The sequence below is a fragment of the Coregonus lavaretus genome, assembly GCF_964263955.1.
Source record: "Coregonus lavaretus genome assembly, chromosome: 30".
Taxonomy (NCBI): domain Eukaryota; kingdom Metazoa; phylum Chordata; class Actinopteri; order Salmoniformes; family Salmonidae; genus Coregonus; species Coregonus lavaretus.
The window spans coordinates 24,599,119-24,619,052 of NC_140017.1; the positions used below are offsets into that span (position 1 = coordinate 24,599,119).

A 19,934-nucleotide genomic window follows, 5' to 3' on the forward strand; every position below is an offset into this window, starting at 1 on the left:
ATGTAGAAATGATTGCTGTGTCATCTGTATTTGATGACAGGCAATACTAGTACAGTATCTCCTGTCATCCCGTAAACCATCAGATCCTCCTCTCCACCCTCTCAGGGCTGGGCATCTCTGTCTCTGCATACTATTGGATTGCATCCTACCTGGCAGGCCACTCCTACCAGGTGACGTGGAGAGGATCTGTGTCTGCACCACGTACTCTCACTACTGGTGTCCCCCAGGGATCGGTTCTAGGCCCTCTCCTCTTCTCTCTATACACCAAGTCACTTGGCTCCGTCATATCCTCATTTACATTTTAGTCATTTAGCAGACGCTCTTATCCAGAGCGACTTACAGGAGCAATTAGGGTTAAATGCCTTGCTCAAGGGCACATCGACAGATTTTTCACCTAGTCGGCTCAGGGATTAGAACCAGCGACCTTTCGTTACTGGCACAACGCTCTTAACCACTAAGCTACCTGCCGCCCACATGGTCTCTCCTTTCATTGCTATGCGGATGACACTAAACTACTTTTCTCCTTCCCCACTTCTGACAGCCGGGTGGCGACATGCATCTCTGTGTGCCTGGCAGATATGTCGGTCCACCACCTCAAGCTCAACATCGACAAGAAGGAGCTGCTCTTCCTCCCGTGGAAGGCCTGCCCACTCCACGGTATCCCCGTCCCAGAGTGCAAAGAACCTTGGTGTGACCTTGAACAACACCCCGTCATTCTTTGCAAACATCAAAGCAGTGGCTCGCTCCTGCAGGTTCATGCTCAACAACATCCGGAGTACGACCCTACCTCACACAGGAAGTGGCGCAGGTCCTAATCCAGGCACTTGTCCTCTCCCGTCTGGACTACTGCAACTCGCTGTCGGCTGGGCTCCCCGCTTGTGTCATCAAACCCCTGCTCTTATCCAGAACGCTGCAGCCCGCCTGGTGTTCAACCTTCCCAAGTTCTCCCATGTCACCCCGCTCCTCCGCACACTTCACTGGCTTCCAGTCGAAGCTCGCATCCACTACAAGACCATGGTGCTTGCCTACGGAGCAGCAAGAGGAACTGCCCCTCCCTAACTTCATGCTATGCTCAAACTCTACACTCCAACCCGAGTACTCTGTTCTGCCACCTCTGATCTCTTGGCCTTCCCAGCCGTAGAGGCCCTCCCCCAGTAACTTTGCTGATAGCTTATTTTAAGGAAAAATGTACTTACTATGACTGAGATATATGGTTGTCCCACCTAGCTATCTTAAGATGATTGTACTAACTGTAAGTCACTCTGGATAAGAGCATCTGCTAACTGACTAAAATGTAAAAATTTAAATGTAGAACATATGAGTGAATATGTTCTACATTTACAGTGGCGCAGTGGTCTAAGGCACTGCATCGCAGTGCTAGCTGTGCCACTAGAGATCCTGGTTCAAATCCAGGCTCTGTCGTAGCCGGCCGCGACCGGGAGACCCATGGGGCGGCGCGCACAATTGGCCCAGCGTCGTCCAGGGTAGGGGAGGGATTTGGCCGGCAGGGGATGTAGCTCAGTTGGTAGAGCATGGCGTTTGCAACGCCAGGGTTGTGGGTTCGATAAAAATAATGTATGCACTAACTGTAAGTCGCTCTGGATAAGAGCGTCTGCTAAATGACTAAAATGTAAATGTAAATGAATACATTTGAGAAAGCACTCATGCTTTATTCCCTCATATTCTGATCCATGCTGTTTGTTCTTCCTGAGAAAGAGGACTTGGAGTAGGATAGATGTCTGTCCATCAGTACTCATAGTGGACAATCAGCATCACAGAGGCTTTGATGCTGGGGTCTCTCTTTAGCTGGCAGGTGAAGGTGACCTGGTGGTCGGCTTGGGACATGTCCTGTAGACACAGACTGCTGACATTCACCCTGTTCCCCTGGCCCAGGTTAACCTGAGGAAGGCACAAGCCCAAACTTATGCGTATGGTTTAATAACACATCTTGCTACTATGAGTTAAAGAAAATAAACACAAAGATTAAATTGCAAATCAACCAGATTTCTGGTTCCAAGCACCCTTATTACTTGTTTACAGAAGACGATTTAGAGTTGTCCCACCTAGAGTTGAGCATGTTCCCTTCCTTTACTGAGACTACAATGTAGAAAATAGTAAAAATAAAGAAAAACCCTTGAATGAGTAGGTGTTATAAAACTTTTGACCGGTAATGTAGTTCCATTACTAGTGTGGATTAGGATATATTTATAGGACTATTGTTTAACCCTTATTGTACACTTTTTTCCACCTTCCAATATTTCATGGATTGAACTTTAATATGACAACTTTCAGGATGAATCAAACCACTGTATTTTTGATTCGTCAATATATTTTGTGCGTAAAGGACAGCCCTAAAATGTGCCTAAATAATCTACAAGATCAGAGTATTTTTAAATCTACCAGTTGGTGCTGAAACTGAGAGGAATATGCATATATTTGCATGGCCTTCTTTCATTGATACCTATATTCTGAACCAGTTCTCCCTATGTCTTCTAGTTTGTCGACAAAATTCATATTACAGGTACACCATTTTTAAAGGGATGGCTTAAGATAAATGTACTGAAAACCCCATTGAATGAAAACTCCACGAGAAAATATGTTGGCTAGCAAGTGGGAGGGTTTTCAGCGGTTGAATTAAATGTATTCAGCGTGTGCAAGGCAACCACGCTCATTACCATAGCCACGGGAAAATCTGAATTAAACACAAATATTAATCAAAATAATAATATTTGAAAATGAAGAAAATTTCTCACAAAAGTAGTGCACAGGGCCTTTACTAGTCATGTATTAGCAGACTGATGTAGCGTGGGCAAAAATGTATAATGCTACACCTCCCTCTGAGAAGAAATCGCAGCACCCTCACCCCCAAACATCTTCCCGTGGCTATGCCCGTTATGCACCTGTATATAGTCTGAATACCAACTACATTTCCTAAGTCAGAATCAGGCCCCTACAGTACATCCAAGACTAGAGAACAATATAATTAGTTATGGTACCATTATAAAAGCACCAGACATGATTACAGTACATGGGTGTTTTTAATGTACAGTCGTGGTCAAACGTTTTGAGAATGACACAAGTATTGGTCTTCACAAAGTTTGTTTTTAGATATTTTTGTCAGATGTTACTATGGTATACTGAAGTATAATTACAAGCATTCCATAAGTGTCAAAGGCTTTTATTGACAATTACATTAAGTTTATGCAAAGAGTCAATATTTGCAGTGTTGACCCTGCTGTTTCAAGACCTCTGCAATCCGCCCTGGCATGCTGTAAATTAACTTCTGGGCCACATCCTGACTGATGGCAGCCCATTCTTGCATAATCAATGCTTGTAGTTTGTCCGAATTTGTGGGTTTTTGTTTGTCCACCCGCCTCTTGAGGATTGACCACAAGTTCTCAATGGGATTAAGGTCTGGGGAGTTTCCTGGCCATGGACCCAAAATGTCAATGTTTTGTTCCCCGAGCCACTTATCACTTTTGCCTTATGGCAAGGTGCTCCATCATGCTGGAAAAGGCATTGTTTGTCACCAAACTGTTCTTGGATGGTTGGGAGAAGTTGCTCTCGGAGGATGTGTTGGTACCATTCTTTATTCATGGCTGTGTTCTTAAGCAAAATTGTGAGTGAGCCCACTCCCTTGGCTGAGAAGCAACCCCACACATGAATGGTCTCAGGATGCATGACACAGGACTGATGGTAGCGCTCACCTTGTCTTCTCCGGACAAGCTTTTTTCCGGATGCCCCAAACAATCGGAAAGGGGATTCATCAGAGAAAATGACTTTACCCCAGTCGTCAGCTGTCCAATCCCTGTACCTTTTGCAGAATATCAGTCTGTCCCTGATGTTTTTCCTGGAGAGAAGTGGCTTCCTCGCTGCCCTTCTTGACACCAGGCCATCCTCCAAAAGTCTTCGCCTCACTGTGCGTGCAGATGTACTCACACCTGCCTGCTGCCATTCCTGAGCAAGCTCTGCACTGGTGGTGCCCCGATCCCGCAGTTGAATCAACTTTAGGAGACGGTCCTGGCGCTTGCTGGACTTTCTTGGGCGCCCTGAAGCCTTCTTCACAACAATTGAACCTCTCTCCTTGGAGTTCTTGATGATCCGCTAAATGGTTGATTTAGGTGCAATCTTATTAGCAGCAATATACTTGCCTGTGAAGCCCTTTTTGAGCAAAGCAATGATGACGGCACGTGTTTCCTTGCAGGTAACCATGGTTAACAGAGGAAGAACAATGATTTCAAGCACCACCCTCCTTTTAAAGCTTCCAGTCTGTTATTCGAACTCAATCAGCATGACAGAGTGATCTCCAGCCTTGTCCTCGTCAACACTCTCACCTGTGTTAACGAGAGAATCACTGACATGATGTCAGCTGGTCCTTTTGTGGCAGGGCTGAAATGCAGTGGAAATGTTTTTTGGGAGGGTTCTTTGCAATTAAATGCAATTAATCTGATCACTCTTCATAACATTCTGGAGTATATGCAAATTGCCATCATAAAAACTGAGGCAGTAGACCTTGTGCAAATTCATATTTGTGTCATTCTCAAAACTTTTGACCACGACTGTACTGTACTGTACTTACAGTAGCTATTTATTTCTGTTTGTAATTTATGTCATCTGAATGTGACATGCTGTGTGAAAGACAATAGAATTCATGGAAATACTATAATTAGGTTGGGTGACTCGTGTTGGCTTTCCTCCAAGGCTTTTATTCTTCTGTTTGATTTTGTTTAAGTGTTTCCTGTTTCACACTGTATACAGTATACATACCTCAGACATAACACATGCCCATCTATAATAGGGTAAATTAATTATACACCAAGCACTGGTACTCACTGTGCTGGAAAAACGTTGTCTTAGTGCTGAAAGGGGATAGTTTCCATGGTGGAGAGGTAGATATCGGTAGTGTATTTTTGGAATGAAGGAGGGTTGTTTTTTATTTACCTGCTGCTAGCTGACACAAACAGCCCAGGAAGAGAAGTGGGGGAAGGGCTCTTATCAGGGGGTTTATTTTCATCCTGAAGGCTGGAGACCTAGAGGAGGAAGCCAAGGGAAAATAATATGTTATAGCTGACAGAAATAGCTTCCCTCTGCAGTGCTTGTGGTCAAGTGGTAACACTACCAGCTCTTAGCACATCAGCTATATAATGACCACGAAGACCAGAGGGTTCGATCCCCACGCTGCATCCAATCTTCCCACTGTGTCTCCTCTTCACATATCTCTGTCCCTGTGTTTCTAAGCTGTCAGAGAGAGAGAGAGAGAGAGAGAGAGAGAGAGAGAGAGAGAGAGAGAGAGAGAGAGAGAGAGAGAGAGAGAGAGAGAGAGAGAGAGAGAGAGAGAGAGAGAGAGAGAGAGAGAGAGAGAGAGAGAGAGAGAGAGAGAGAGAGAGAGAGAGAGAGAGAGAGAGAGAAAGAGCGAGAGAGAGAGAGAGAGAGAGAGAGAGAAAGAGCGAGAGAGAGAGAGAGAGAGAGAGAGAGAGAGAGAGAGAGAGAGAGAGAGAGAGAGAGAGAGAGAGAGAGAGAGAGAGAAAGAGCGAGAGAGAGAGAGAGAGAGAGAGAAAGAGAGAGAGAGAGAGAGAGAGAGAGAGAGAGAGAGAGAGCAGGGAAAATGAAGTGCCATCATCAGTCCAGGAGTTTGTGAAAAACACAATATCAGAGGGGAAACAACATGATGTCTGATGTGGCCTGATTGATTTAGTCAGGCTAGAGCCTGGGATGGTCCAAATACTGGCACTGTACACTCTTAGAAAAAAAAGTTGCTATCTACAGCCAAAGGGTTCTTCGGCTGTCCCCATAGGAGAACCCTTTGAAGAACCCCATTTAACATGGAACCCAAAATGGTTCTACCTGGAACCAAAAAGGGTTCTCCTATGGGGACAGCTGAAGAACCCTTTTGGAACCTTTTGATAACTGTTGAGATTTTAGACAGCTTTCATCCCTCCAGGTATTTACAGCCCTGTTGCCCCCTCCAGTGCTGAGAGAGTTGGAGTGCAGATAGATACTATATCTCCCTGTCACTGTCATCAGTTCTCTCTACCTGATAGGTGTCTTCATAGTTTGTGTGTGTTTCTACTGGTTTTGGTTTGTAATTCTCTTCCATAAACGAACTTCAGACAACAGTCACGTTTCCATAAAGTGTTTATAAGGATATATTCCATCCATAAAATATATTTTTCCCATTTGCATTACCGTCTGCTGTTGCAGTGGTACAGATAGCCAGGCAAATGAAGCTTTCCCCTGCCAATACCACAGGCTGCATCTTCTGTTGCAATATGCCAGTGTACTGACTGGGTGATCTTTGCTGCTCTGACTTGGGAGATTGTCAGACACTTTAATATTTGATGCTACATCCTTCCCAATGAAAAATAGTCTGAAATTGACTTTGGGGTTGACGTGGATTGCTTGGTCAGAAGCTAAGATTGTTGTCATAAAAATATTATCAACAACCATTGTATGCTTTTAATCACCTATCTAATTTCTATTCACATTGAGCACAGAGGAAGAGGATAAGGTTAATTGCATCTATGCCACTTTGTAACTCATTATGTTTCTCTCTGTTGGCACACCCATAATGATTCATTCCACTCCACCCCCTCCCCATCCATGAGATACAAACAAAGCCTAAATACCCAACAAGTATTAGTCATTCAGTTACAGTTTTTTCCAACTGCTTACACACAAAATCTTTTCATGTCACACCATTTTTTAAACCTCTCACTCAAAGTGCAAAACTACAAACCAAATCTCCAAAACCATAAGCTATTTCTCAGCCTTTGACTCAGTTGTCAATAGCAGAAAACACTTTTTTCAAAACACTACACACAATTCTCTACCTAAAACACAAAAATCTAACAGGAAGTGACTTGCTTTCCTTTTCCAAACACAACCAATCAAAATGCTACACTTATTCACCAGGTCACACACACACTCCTCACATTTGCAAACACTAATTGCTTAACTGATCACTGCTTTACTGTAGTATAGGCCTATAAATAGGTCAAAGGTCAGATTACCTGTTTTGAACAATGGATGCCAACAATGGACAGAGAGCAAGAGGAGTAGGAGGGAGAGGCAGGACACAACAACGAGGACAAATTTAAAGACGAAGAGTTGGAGGAGGAGGAAGAGGAAGGAGAGCCATCTCTGATGAGAATAGGGCAACACTTGTTGATCATGTGATCAACCACGGTTTGACCATGAGAGAGGCTGGACTGAGAGTCCAGCCCAACTTGAGTCGATTTACAGTGGCGTCCATAATTCGAACCTTCAGAAATGAGAAAAGGTATGCAACTATCTAATGACTATTTTAGCATTACAGTAATGTACAGTAAAATACGTATGACTGCATAGTATTGCATAAATCTAAGCCATCCATTTACTGCACTGCATTGAATGAATGAGGTTGGTTATCATGCTGTACTACCTTTTTTTGTACATTGTTTACAGTTCCTATAATGAACACATACTGTGTTTGAATTCTGTACAGAGTGGAAAGGCAAAGACATCATGGAGGACGAGGACGCTTGTTTACAGATGTACAAGAGACTGCAATTATAAATATGGTTTTGGCCAACAATGCAATTAGGATTCGAGAGATAAGAGAGCATATCTTGAATAATGACACCATATTTAACAACATCAATGCTGTAAGCCTGTCGACCATACAACGCATCCTCCAACGGCACCAAGTGACGATGAAACAACTTTACAAGGTGCCATTTGAGAGAAACTCTGACAGTCAAGAATCTGCGACATGACTTTGTAGAGGTATGTATGCAACACTACTTCCAGTACTTCAGACATACCATATTTACTCATCTGTATATCCTTTTGTCTGTTACAGAGAGTATTGGAGATGGATGCCCATGTAATTCGCCATGAATTTATTTATGTGGATGAGGTTGGCTTCAACCTCACCAAAACCAGGCGCCGCGGAAGAAATATAATAGGACAGAGGGCAATTACCAATGTCGCTGGACAGCGTGGGGGTAATATAACTACAGTGAGGGGAAAAAAGTATTTGATCCCCTGGTGATTTTGTACGTTTGCCCACTGACATAGAAATTATCAGTCTATAATTCTAATGGTAGGTTTATTTGAACAGTGAGAGACAGAATAACAACAACAAAAATCCAGAAAAAATGCATGTCAAATGTTATAAATTGATTTGCATTTTAATGAGGGAAATAAGTATTTGACCCCTCTGCAAAACATGACTTAGTACTTGGTGGCAAAACCCTTGTTGGCAATCACAGAGGTCAGATGTTTCTTGTAGTTGGCCACCAGGTTTGCACACTTCTCAGGAGGGATTTTGTCCCACTCCTCTTTGCAGATCTTCTCCAAGTCATTAAGGTTTCGAGGCTGACGTTTGGCAACTCGAACCTTCAGCTCCCTCCACAGATTTTATATGGGATTAAGGTCTGGAGACTGGCTAGGCCACTCCAGGACCTTAATGTGCTTCTTCTTGAGCCACTCCTTTGTTGCCTTGGCCATGTGTTTTGGGTCATTGTCATGCTGGAATACCCATCCACGACCCATTTTCAATGCCCTGGCTGAGGGAAGGAGGTTCTCACCCAAGATTTGACAGTCCATCATCCCTTTGATGCGGTGAAGTTATCCTGTCCCCTTAGCAGAAAAACACACCCAAAGCATAATGTTTCCACCTCCAGTTTTGACGGTGGTGATGGTGTTCTTGAGGTCATAGGCAGCATTCCTCCTCCTCCAACCACGGCGAGTTGAGTTGATGCCAAAGAGCTCCATTTTGGTCTCATCTGACCACAACACTTTCACCCAGTTCTCTGAATCATTCAGATGTTCATTGGCAAACTTCAGACGGGCATGTATATGTGCTTTCTTGAGCACAGGGACCTTGCGGGCGCTGCAGGATTTCAGTCCTTCACGGCGTAGTGTGTTACCAATTGTTTTCTTGGTGACTATGGTCCCAGCAGCCTTGAGATCATTGACAAGATCCTCCCGTGTAGTTCTGGGCTGATTCCTCACCGTTCTCATGATCATTGCAACTCCACGAGGTGAGATCTTGCATGGAGCCCCAGGCCGAGGGAGATTGACAGTCCTTTTGTGTTTCTTCCATTTGCGAATAATCGCACCAACTGTTGTCACCTTCTCACCAAGCTGCTTGGCGATGGTCTTGTAGCCCATTCCAGCCTTGTGTAGGTCTACAATTTTGTCCCTGACATCCTTGGAGAACTCTTTGTTCTTTGCCATGGTGGAGAGTTTGGAATCTGATTGATTGCTTCTGTGGACAGGTGTCTTTTATACAGGTAACAAGCTGAGATTAGGAGCACTCCCTTTAAGAGTGTGCTCCTAATCTCAGCTCGTTACCTGTATAAAAGACACCTGGGAGCCAGAAATCTTTCTGATTGAGAGGGGGTCAAATACTTATTTCCCTCATTAAAATACAAATCAATTTACAGTGGGGAAAAAAAAGTATTTAGTCAGCCACCAATTGTGCAAGTTCTCCCACTTAAAAAGATGAGAGAGGCCTGTAATTTTCATCATAGGTACACGTCAACTATGACAGACAAATTGAGAAGAAAAAAATCCAGAAAATCACATGGTAGGATTTTTAATGAATTTATTTGCAAATTATGGTGGAAAATAAGTATTTGGTCACCTACAAACAAGCAAGATTTCTGGCTCTCACAGACCTGTAACTTCTTCTTTAAAAGGCTCCTCTGTACTCCACTCGTTACCTGTATTAATGGCACCTGTTTGAACTTATTATCAGTATAAAAGACACCTGTCCACAACCTCAAACAGTCACACTCCAAACTCCACTATGGCCAAGACCAAAGAGCTGTCAAAGGACACCAGAAACAAAATTGTAGACCTGCACCAGGCTGGGAAGACTGAATCTGCAATAGGTAAGCAGCTTGGTTTGAAGAAATCAACTGTGGGAGCAATTATTAGGAAATGGAAGACATACAAGACCACTGATAATCTCCCTCGATCTGGGGCTCCACGCAAGATCTCACCCCGTGGGGTCAAAATTATCACAAGAACGGTGAGCAAAAATCCCAGAACCACACGGGGGGACCTAGTGAATGACCTGCAGAGAGCTGGGACCAAAGTAACAAAGCCTACCATCAGTAACACACTACGCCGCCAGGGACTCAAATCCTGCAGTGCCAGATGTGTCCCCCTGCTTAAGCCAGTACATGTTCAGGCCCGTCTGAAGTTTGCTAGAGTGCCTTTGGATGATCCAGAAGAGGATTGGGAGAATGTCATATGGTCAGATGAAACCAAAATATAACTTTTTGGTAAAAACTCAACTCGTCGTGTTTGGAGGACAAAGAATGCTGAGTTGCATCCAAAGAACACCATACCTACTGTGAAGCATGGGGGTGGAAACATCATGCTTTGGGGCTGTTTTCTGCAAAGGGACCAGGACGACTGATCCGTGTAAAGGAAAGAATGAATGGGGCCATGTATCGTGAGATTTTGAGTGAAAACCTCCTTCCATCAGCAAGGGCATTGAAGATGAAACGTGGCTGGGTCTTTCAGCATGACAATGATCGCAAACACACCGCCCGGGCAACGAAGGAGTGGCTTCGTAAGAAGCATTTCAAGGTCCTGGAGTGGCCTAGCCAGTCTCCAGATCTCAACCCCATAGAAAATCTTTGGAGGGAGTTGAAAGTCCGTGTTGCCCAGCGACAGCCCCCAAACATCACTGCTCTAGAGGAGATCTGCATGGAGGAATGGGCCAAAATACCAGCAACAGTGTGTGAAAACCTTGTGAAGACTTACAGAAAACGTTTGACTTGTGTCATTGCCAACAAAGGGTATATAACAAAGTATTGAGAAACTTTTGTTATTGACCAAATACTTATTTTCCACCATAATTAGCAAATAAATTCATTAAAAATCCTACAATGTGATTTTCTGGAGAAAAAAAATCTCATTTTGTCTGTCATAGTTGACGTGTACCTATGATGAAAATTACAGGCCTCTCTCATCTTTTTAAGTGGGAGAATTTGCACAATTGGTGGCTGACTAAATACTTTTTTTCCCCACTGTATTTTGCAGATGTTATTGCAGGTGCAGCGAAATGCTTATGTTTCTAGCTCCAACAGTGCCGTAATACCTAACAATACAAAACAATACACACAAATCCCAAAAAATTCAAAGAAAGGAATTGAGAAATATCAGAACAAGCAATGTCAGAGTCCAGAATGTAAATATATACAGTACCAGTCAAAAGTTTGGACACACCTACTCATTCAGGGGTTTTTCTTTATTTTTACTATTTTCTACATAATAGAATAGTGAAGACATCAAAACTATGAAATAACACATATGGAATCATGTAGTAACCAAAAAAGTGTTAAACAAATCAAAATATATTTTCTATTTTAGATTCTTCTAAGTAGCCACCCTTTGCCTTGATAAGGTAGGGGGGGTATACAGAAGATAGCCCTATTTGGTAAAAGATCAAGTCCATATTATGGCAAGAACAGCTCTAATAAGCAAAGAGAAATGACTGTAGGAGTTCTTAAACCTTTGACAGGTAGTGTATATGAATAGAAAATGTGTTTACAGCAGTAGTTATATAGGATGAGCCTTGACTAGAATACAGTATAGACATATGAAGTGGGTAAAACAGTACTGTATGTAAACATTATTAAAGTGTCCAGAGTTCAATGACTATGTAGGCTACATAGGGCAGCAGTCTCTAAGGTGAAGGGTAGAGTACTGGGTGGTAGCCGGCTAGTAACAGTGAATAAGTTCAGGGCAGGGTACTGGGCGGAGGCCGGCTAGTGGTGACTATTTAACAGTCTAATGGCCTGGAGTCTGACTCACACTATAGTATCCTAACACTTATATTAGGGCCTGGAGCTAGTCATGGGCCCTTGTTATACCCTATGACTAGCTCCAGATTTGTTCCTGACCTTGGTTATACGCTGTGACTAGCACCAGAGTTGTTCCTGACCTTGGTTTATGACTCAGACCTGAGCACAGCACAGATACAGCCGATGCACGATGAGGTGCCTCTGATGCTGGATAAAGATAATGTGCTTGTTTGTATGCTAATTGGGGAGAACAGAACTCCTCATTCTCTTAGCTGCAATAACACCATCTCTGGCTGCTCTCAGCATCAAATGTGGCCCCTGGCAATTCCACAAACACTCCATTCAGTGGAAACGCCAGCAATGTTTTCACAGACAATTGACTTACTCAATGAGATGTACAGATTGCTGTTAGTTTCTAGAAGCAATAAACATTTTGACACTGCTGCCTGAATAGGTGATTTTTACGGACAACATAATGGTAAATGGATAGAGTGTAGCAGTATGTGGTGTGTATAGGGTAAATACATGGAAACAGGTATAGTAATTGTGTGTGATTTAACAGCGAATACATGCTCTGTATTTCAGGATAGCACAGCTGTATGTCATTGCCTACCTACCTGCAGTGCCAGTGAGTCATCTGTTATATCAAATACCCACTTGTTTAGAGTGGCTTCAATTTTATCTGAGTTTTCAACTCGCTGGCTCCATTAACCTATTCTTATCAGATGAATAGTACATTTAGTGTTTTCTCATTAAATTGCATTAAACATCCTCTCCTCCCTGTCTTTCTAATTTACTCTGTATCTCTTTCTTTTAGGCTATTTTTCTGCATCAACTTCAGGCTTCTTATCTCCAGAACCAGGTACACTGACTGTGCTGCTGGGCTACAAATGACTTGTTTTGTTCCTCACACCTCATCGCATCCATAGAAATAAGAATGAATAGAACAGCCTTGGAAGCTCTAACCCTAATTAACTGGTAAACTCATAGCTACACTCGCAATGGCTGCCTGGTATTGTGATGCAATCATTTTCATATTATTTTGGATTGTTCTATCAAGTGATGCTGGATTGCCATGGTAATGTAGAATGCTCATTCAAATTATGCTAACTGATGTGGCTCATGCAATGGAATGTATTTTTTGTAATGTCAGTTGAGTTGACTCAACAAATCACAGCACAGATTAAAGGGTACACTTCCTGATTTTAATTCCTGGCATGGGTACACTCAAAATGGCTGCCAGTCCACCCATTATGCCATCATTGACTTAAATGGAGACACCCTTTCTATTCATTCTTATTTCTATGATGGCATCCTCATCCCAGTCTCTTGTGTCATCTGAGTTAAGGAGTAAGACAGTCATAGGTGTGAATCTGATGTTTATGATCATATCAACGTGTGTGTGTCTGTGCTCAGGGGATAATACTGCCTCAGATGTACACAGCAGCAGCGGCCAACATCGCCAATGTGGTGACAAACTATATCCTGCTCTACTGGATGGACCTGGGAGTTATGTAGGTGTGCTCACACAAGAAACATTGATAACAGTTCCATATTCTTAACAGTCAGTAACATAGTCAGAGTATCAATTATGTACCAAGTACTGTAATTATGGTCATTATCATTTCATGGAGTGTGTTTTTGTTTGTGTGTGTATTTGTTTTATAGAGGGTATGCAGCAGCTAATACGCTTTCCCAGCTCTACATATGTTCTGTCTTGTTTGCTTACATTTGTTGGAAGAAACTATATGTGAAAACATGGGGAGGTAAGAGAAAGTCCACATCCCTCTGATTGTGCCTAATGAATGTGAGCCATTGAAATAGACTGGTTTGTGTTGGGATGAACAGGCCTTTGTCTCCCCCTACAGGTTGGACTACATTTACATTTACATTTACATCATTTAGCAGACGCTCTTATCCAGAGCGACTTACAAATTGGTGCATTCAATTTATGATAGCCAGTAGGACAACCACCTTTTTTTTTTTTACTTTTTTTTTTTAATGGTGGGTGGGGGAAGAAGGATTACTTTATACTATTCTAGGTATTCCTTAAAGAGGTAGGGTTTCAAGTGTCTCCGGAAGGTGGTCAGTGACTCCGCTGTCCTGGCGTCGTGGGGGATCTTGTTCCACCATTGGGGTGCCAGAGCAGCGAATAGCTTTGACTGGGCTGAGCGGGAACTGTGCTTCCGTAGAGGTAGGGGAGCTAGCAGGCCAGAGGTAGATGAACGTAGTGCCCTCGTTTGGGTGTAGGGTCTGATCAGAGCCTGAAGGTAAGGATGTGCCGTTCCCCTCACAGCTCAGTAGGCAAGCATCATGGTCTTGTAGTAGATGCGAGCCTCAACTGGAAGCCAGTGGAGTGTGCGGAGGAGCGGGGTGACATGAGAGACGGGCTGCAGCGTTCTGGATAAATTGAAGGGGTTTAATGGCACAGGCAGGGAGCCCAGCCAACAGCGAGTTGCAGTAATCCAGACGGGAGATGACAAGTGCCTGGATTAGGACCTGTGCCGCTTTCTGTGTAAGGAAGGGTCGTACTCTGCGAATGTTGTAGAGCATGAACCTGAACTACAGAAGCTTTGCAGGAGTGGGGCTCTTATATGAAACTAGCCATCCCCAGGACACTGATGCTGTGTTTCGAATGGTGGATCTATAAGCTTGGGGGATTCCTTGCAGGTTCATTTCAGCTCTTAAGGTTAACACCAATGAACAGTCACATTCAAAAGGCCAAAACAACCATATCTACAGTTGAAGTCAGAAGTTTACATTTTAGCCAAATACATTTAAACTCAGATGTTCACAATTCCTGACATTTAATAATATGCCATCTAACAGATGCTTTCATCCAAAGCGATTTACAATCATGTGCGCATACATTTTTACGTATGGGTGGTCCCGGGGATCGAACCCACTACCCTGGCGTTACAAGCGCCATGCTCTACCAATTGAGCTACAGAGGACCACGGATTTAATCATAGTAAAAATTCCCTGTTTTAGGGCAGTTAGGATTTTAAGAATGTGAAATGTCAGAATAATAGTAGAGAGAATTATTGATTTCAGCTTTTATTTCTTTCATCACATTCCTAGTGGGTGAGAAGTTTACATACACTTAATTAGTATTTGGTAGCATTGTCTTTAAATTGTTTAACTTAGGTCAAACGTTTCGGGTAGCCTTCCACAAGCTTCCCACAATAAATTGGTTGAATTTTGGCCCATTCCTCCTGACAGAGCTGGTGTAACTGAGTCAGGTTTGTAGGCCTCCTTGCTCGCACACGCTTTTTCAGTTCTGCCCACAAATCTTCTATAGGATTAAGGTCAGGGCTTTGTGATGGCCACTCCAATACCTTGACTTTGTTGTTCTTAAGCCATTTTGCCACAACTTTGGAAGTATGCTTGGGGTCATTGTCCATTTGGAAGACCCATTTGCGACTGTAACAGTGTTGCTTCCATCCCTCTCCTCGCCCCGAACCAGGGACACTCTGCACACATCGACAACAGTCACCCTCGAAGCACCGTTACCCGTCGCTCCACAAAAGCGGCGGCCCTTGCAGAGCAAGGGAAACAACTACTTCAAGGTCTCAGAGCGAGTGACGTCACCGATTGAAATGCCACTAGCGCGAACCGCTAACTAGCTAGCCATTTCACACCGGTTACACGACCAAGCTTTAACTTCCTTACTGATGTCTTGAGATGTTGCTTCAATATATCCAAATCATTTTCCTTCCTCATGATGCCATCTATTTTGTGAAGTGCACCAGTCCCTCCTGCAGCAAAGCACCCCCACAGCATGATGCTGCCACCCCCGGGCTTCATGGTTGGAATGGTGTTCTTCGGCTTGCAAGCATCTCCCTTTTTCCTCCAAACATAACGATGGTCACTATGGCCAAACTGTTCTATTTTTGTTTCATCAGACCAGAGGACATTTCTCCAAAAATTACGATCTTTGTCCCCATGTGCAGTTGCAAACTGGCTTTTTTATGGCTGAGCAGCCTTTCAGGTTATGTCGATATAGGACTCGTTTTACTGTGGATATAGATACTTTTGTACCTGTTTCCTCCAGCATCTTCACAAGGTCCTTTGCTGTTGTTCTGGGATTGATTTGCACTTTTCGCACCAAAGTACGTTCATCTCTTGGAGACAGAACGCGTCTCCTTCCTGAGCGGTATGACAGCTGCGTGGTCCCATGGTGTTTATACTTGCGTACTATTGTTTGTACAGATGAACGCGGTACCTTCAGGCGTTTGGAAATTGCACCCAAGGATGAACCAGACTTGTGGAGGTCTACTATTTTTTTTCTGAGGTCTTGGCTGATTTCTTTTGATTTTCCCATGATGTCAAGCAAAGAGGCACTGAGTTTGAAGGTAGGCCTTGAAATACATCCACAGGTATACCTCCAAGTGACTCAAATGATGTCAATTAGCCTATCAGAAGCTTCTAAAGCCATGACATAATTTCCTGGAATTTTCCAAGCTGTTTAAAGGCACAGTCAACTTAATGTATGTAAACTTCTGACCCACTGGAATTGTGATACAGTGAATTATAAGTGAAATAATCTGTCTGTAAACAATTGTTGGAAAAATTACTTGTGTCATGCACAAAGTAGATGTCCTAACCGACTTGCCAAAACTATAGTTTGTTAACAAGACATTTGTGGAGTGGTTGAAAAATGAGTTTTAATGACTCCAACCTAAGTGTATGTAAACTTCTTCCCCCTCTCTCTTTCCTTCTCTATTTCTCAGGCATGCTGAGTGAAGTGGACCTGGCTGCTCAACACGTGGTCATAATGCTGGCTTTAATCAACTACATGGTACTGTGTACAGAACTCTTTACACACCCACTCTAACACTTAGTCCTATCATGGAAACCAAACGAAACCCAATGCCCTGGCTATCCAGTCCAAATAAGTTGAAGAATAACCCAACATTTACTATACATGTATGTACGCTACAGATCAACATTAAATCTGAGTCAAAAGCAGACATTAACTTTGTTTGAGCATGCCCTGGCTATCCAGTCCAAATTCTAAATGTACTGTACGTGTAGGCTACAGGTCAAAGTAAAATCTGAGGCAAAAACACACATTAACTTTATTTGAGCCATGGTTAGACTAAGACAGCAAGCTGTTTATGAGGCATCTAGTTAATGTGTTGTGTTGTGTGGGTAAAGTTCTCCCTGGGGATCCAGGCTGCAGCATGTGTTCGTGTGGGGAACGCCCTGGGGGCCAGAGACAGAGCCGGGGCCATCCTCACCAGCAAGGTGTCTCTCGCCCTCTCAGGTCAGTCACACACTTACTCTAGCTCATATGGCACTTATTTCAACCATCACAACTATGGTGATCTATGGTGAACAAAAATTATAATAATTACTTTGACAAACTAGTAGTTATTTTGCAGTAGTGCATGTATTTTTCCTCTGTCCCATGCTCTAGGTTCAATGGCAGTAATTCAGGGAATCATGCTGATCTCTACTAAAACAGGGATCGCCTTCATGTTTACTTCTGATGAGTAAGTAGAATGTACATATAGTCAACATAATGAATCAAATCAAGACAGTCAAAAAATGGAACCTAACTATCTCAATAGCGATTATTTATTTCCTTTTCAGGCAGGTAATAGATCTGGTCCCGTGTAGCTCAGTTGGTAGAGCATGGCGTTTGCAACGCCAGGGTTATGGGTTCGATTCCCACGGGGGTCCAGTATGAAAATATATACAGTCACTAACTGTAAGTTGCTCTGGATAAGAGCGTCTGCTAAATGACTGAAATGTAAAATACTTCTCAACGTGTATTGTGTCCTTCAGTTCTTTGATGGGCTAGTGGTAAGTACACTCAAGTGATTTGTAACCATTGAAAAATGAATAACATTTTGTATAATAAGAACTCATTAATATACAGTGGAATAAGTGTGTGTAATCTGTGTAATTTTCCAGGACCCGGGAACATTGGTTGAATGAGTGATAAGACATGAAACGTGGTGACAGCCAGCCAACAGTGTTTGTCTCTCTCTGTAAACACCCACTAATCTGAGATTTGTCTGTCTGTCCCACTGTGTGTGCATGGGAATCATCCTGGGCACGGGCCAACAGAAGATAGCAGCGATGGCTAATCTCATCACCTACTACTGTGTGGGCCATCCACTGGGCATCTCTTTGATGTTTGCAGCTGGTCCTAGGTATGTACTCATTTCTGAATTTTATGAAAACCAAACACAATTTTAGACTTCCTTTTCTAGACCAGAGGTCTTCGCTCATTCTTACTGCCTTGCCACATACTTGCAACAGAAGTATGGTTATGATCAAATTCAGAAATGTGGTACAAAAACATTCAGAAAAACAGTTTGCTCTCACTAGCAATCAAGAATCATGAATAGCAGGGGTATTCTGTATTGAAGATGACACAATGTTCTCTGTCCTTATACAAAGCCAGTCTAACCTCCTCTCCTCCTCTCCCCCCTCCTTTACTTTATTTCCTTTCCTCTCTTCTCCTCTCCTTTCCTTTCCTCTCCTTTCCTTTCCTTTCCTCTCCTTTCCTTTCCTTTCTTCTCCTTTCCTTTCCCCTCCTTTCCTTTCCTTTCCTTTCCTCTCCTCTCCTTTCCTCTCCTCTCCTCTCCTCTCCTCTCCTCTCTTCACCTCCCTCTACACAGTATGAAAAAATGTATGCACTCACTAACTGTAAGTCACTCTGGATAAGAGCGTCTGCTAAATGACTCAAATGTAAAAATGTACACAGGGTTCTGGTTAGGTCTGTTCATCTGTGTCATTCTACAGTCCATCTTCTTCATCACTGTCATCTTCAGGCTCAACTGGAAGAGAATGACAGAGAAGGTAGGTCACCAGTGGCTTTTCACTTCCCTATCTGGAACATACAGGGACTCAGGTGATTGAGAGACTGACAGCCCACACCTCTATCTTTATGGTTTCTGTGAAGCATAGTAGTGGCCTGGTGTGGGTGAAGGAAAATGTTTGCTGTCAGTTGAGAGCATTACGGAGTTGATCTGTTTATGACAGGCTGTGAAACGAGCTGGAAAGGCTGGACATATGGTGTCAATGAGGAGTATAGTTGCACCTGACCACACAGAGAACAATGGGAGGGTGAGTAGAGAAATGTTGCTCAGTCCTATTTATTTATATTATTTATACTATACTCTCGGAAATAACATTGTTCTAACCCAGATTGTGCCTGCTTCCACACCCAGACAGTGAATGGATACATGTCAGTGCCAGGGGAACCTCAGGGGAAGCAATTGGACCCCAGAGGTGCAGAGGGAGGATGGGAGCCCCAGAGCATTGCTCTCCACCACCCAGCTGGTCCTGAGGAGAGGTCTCACTGTACTGGCTGCCATTGCCATCCTGGCTGTGGGGACCAGTGTCCATCTTCTACTGCCTCTACCAATCAGCTCATGGAGCAATCTGAGTATAGACTGGAGCAACACTACCTTTACCACTACCTACCCCCCTGAACTGGTCCCGTCAACAGTTCTCATCTAGGAGTAATACCTGGGCGACCCAGAACAGACCCTGTAGCAAGACAATTAAGTCATAGATATGCTGTGTCAGTGAATCTGTTGTTATACCAACTATTACACCTGAAACAACCATTTCCTGCAATCTAGAGCCATAATCATTATGGTCTATTTTTCTGTATAGGTTATCAATGCATACCTCTTTACCTGTTCAATTGTCATTTTAATTAATGATGCAAATTGTTTCTTTAAAAACGTTTATGCCTTCAGTACATTTAGTAATTTATAGATTTTCTAAAGTGTAGCAACATTGGCAGCAGGCATGCCAGCTAAGATAATTAGACAAGCTACTCTAACTTGATTGATAGCCTGAAATAGCTTGGTAGCTACACTCTTTGGCTGTCCCCATAGGAGAACCCTTTGAAGAACCCCTTTTGGTTCCAGGTAGAACCCTTTTGGGTTCCATGTAGAACCCTTTCCACAGAGGGTTCTACATGGAACCAAAAATAGTTCTGCCCCACAAAAAGGCTTCTGCCTGGAACCAAAAAGGCTTCCCCTATGGGGACAACCGCAGAACCCTTTTGTAACTCTTTTTTCTAAGAGTGTAGGTATGAGGTTGGGAACCTATCTAGCTGGTTAGCTAAAGCCAACTTCCTAAAATTGCTAGGTGGCT

General features: G+C 43.2%; 1 pseudogene across 1 annotated transcript; it reads left to right on the forward strand.

Annotated features, from left to right (window-relative positions):
* Positions 1 to 11,997: 11,997 nt before the first annotated feature.
* On the forward strand, positions 11,998 to 19,286 carry LOC311106169 (multidrug and toxin extrusion protein 1-like; annotated as a pseudogene). The gene is made up of 15 exons: positions 11,998 to 12,002; positions 12,393 to 12,435; positions 12,625 to 12,669; positions 13,224 to 13,321; positions 13,476 to 13,573; positions 14,376 to 14,477; positions 16,541 to 16,608; positions 16,968 to 17,076; positions 17,230 to 17,305; positions 17,406 to 17,428; positions 17,572 to 17,618; positions 17,847 to 17,975; positions 18,525 to 18,623; positions 18,807 to 18,890; positions 18,995 to 19,286. The product of its transcript is annotated as a multidrug and toxin extrusion protein 1-like (transcript).
* Positions 19,287 to 19,934: the final 648 nt, after the last annotated feature.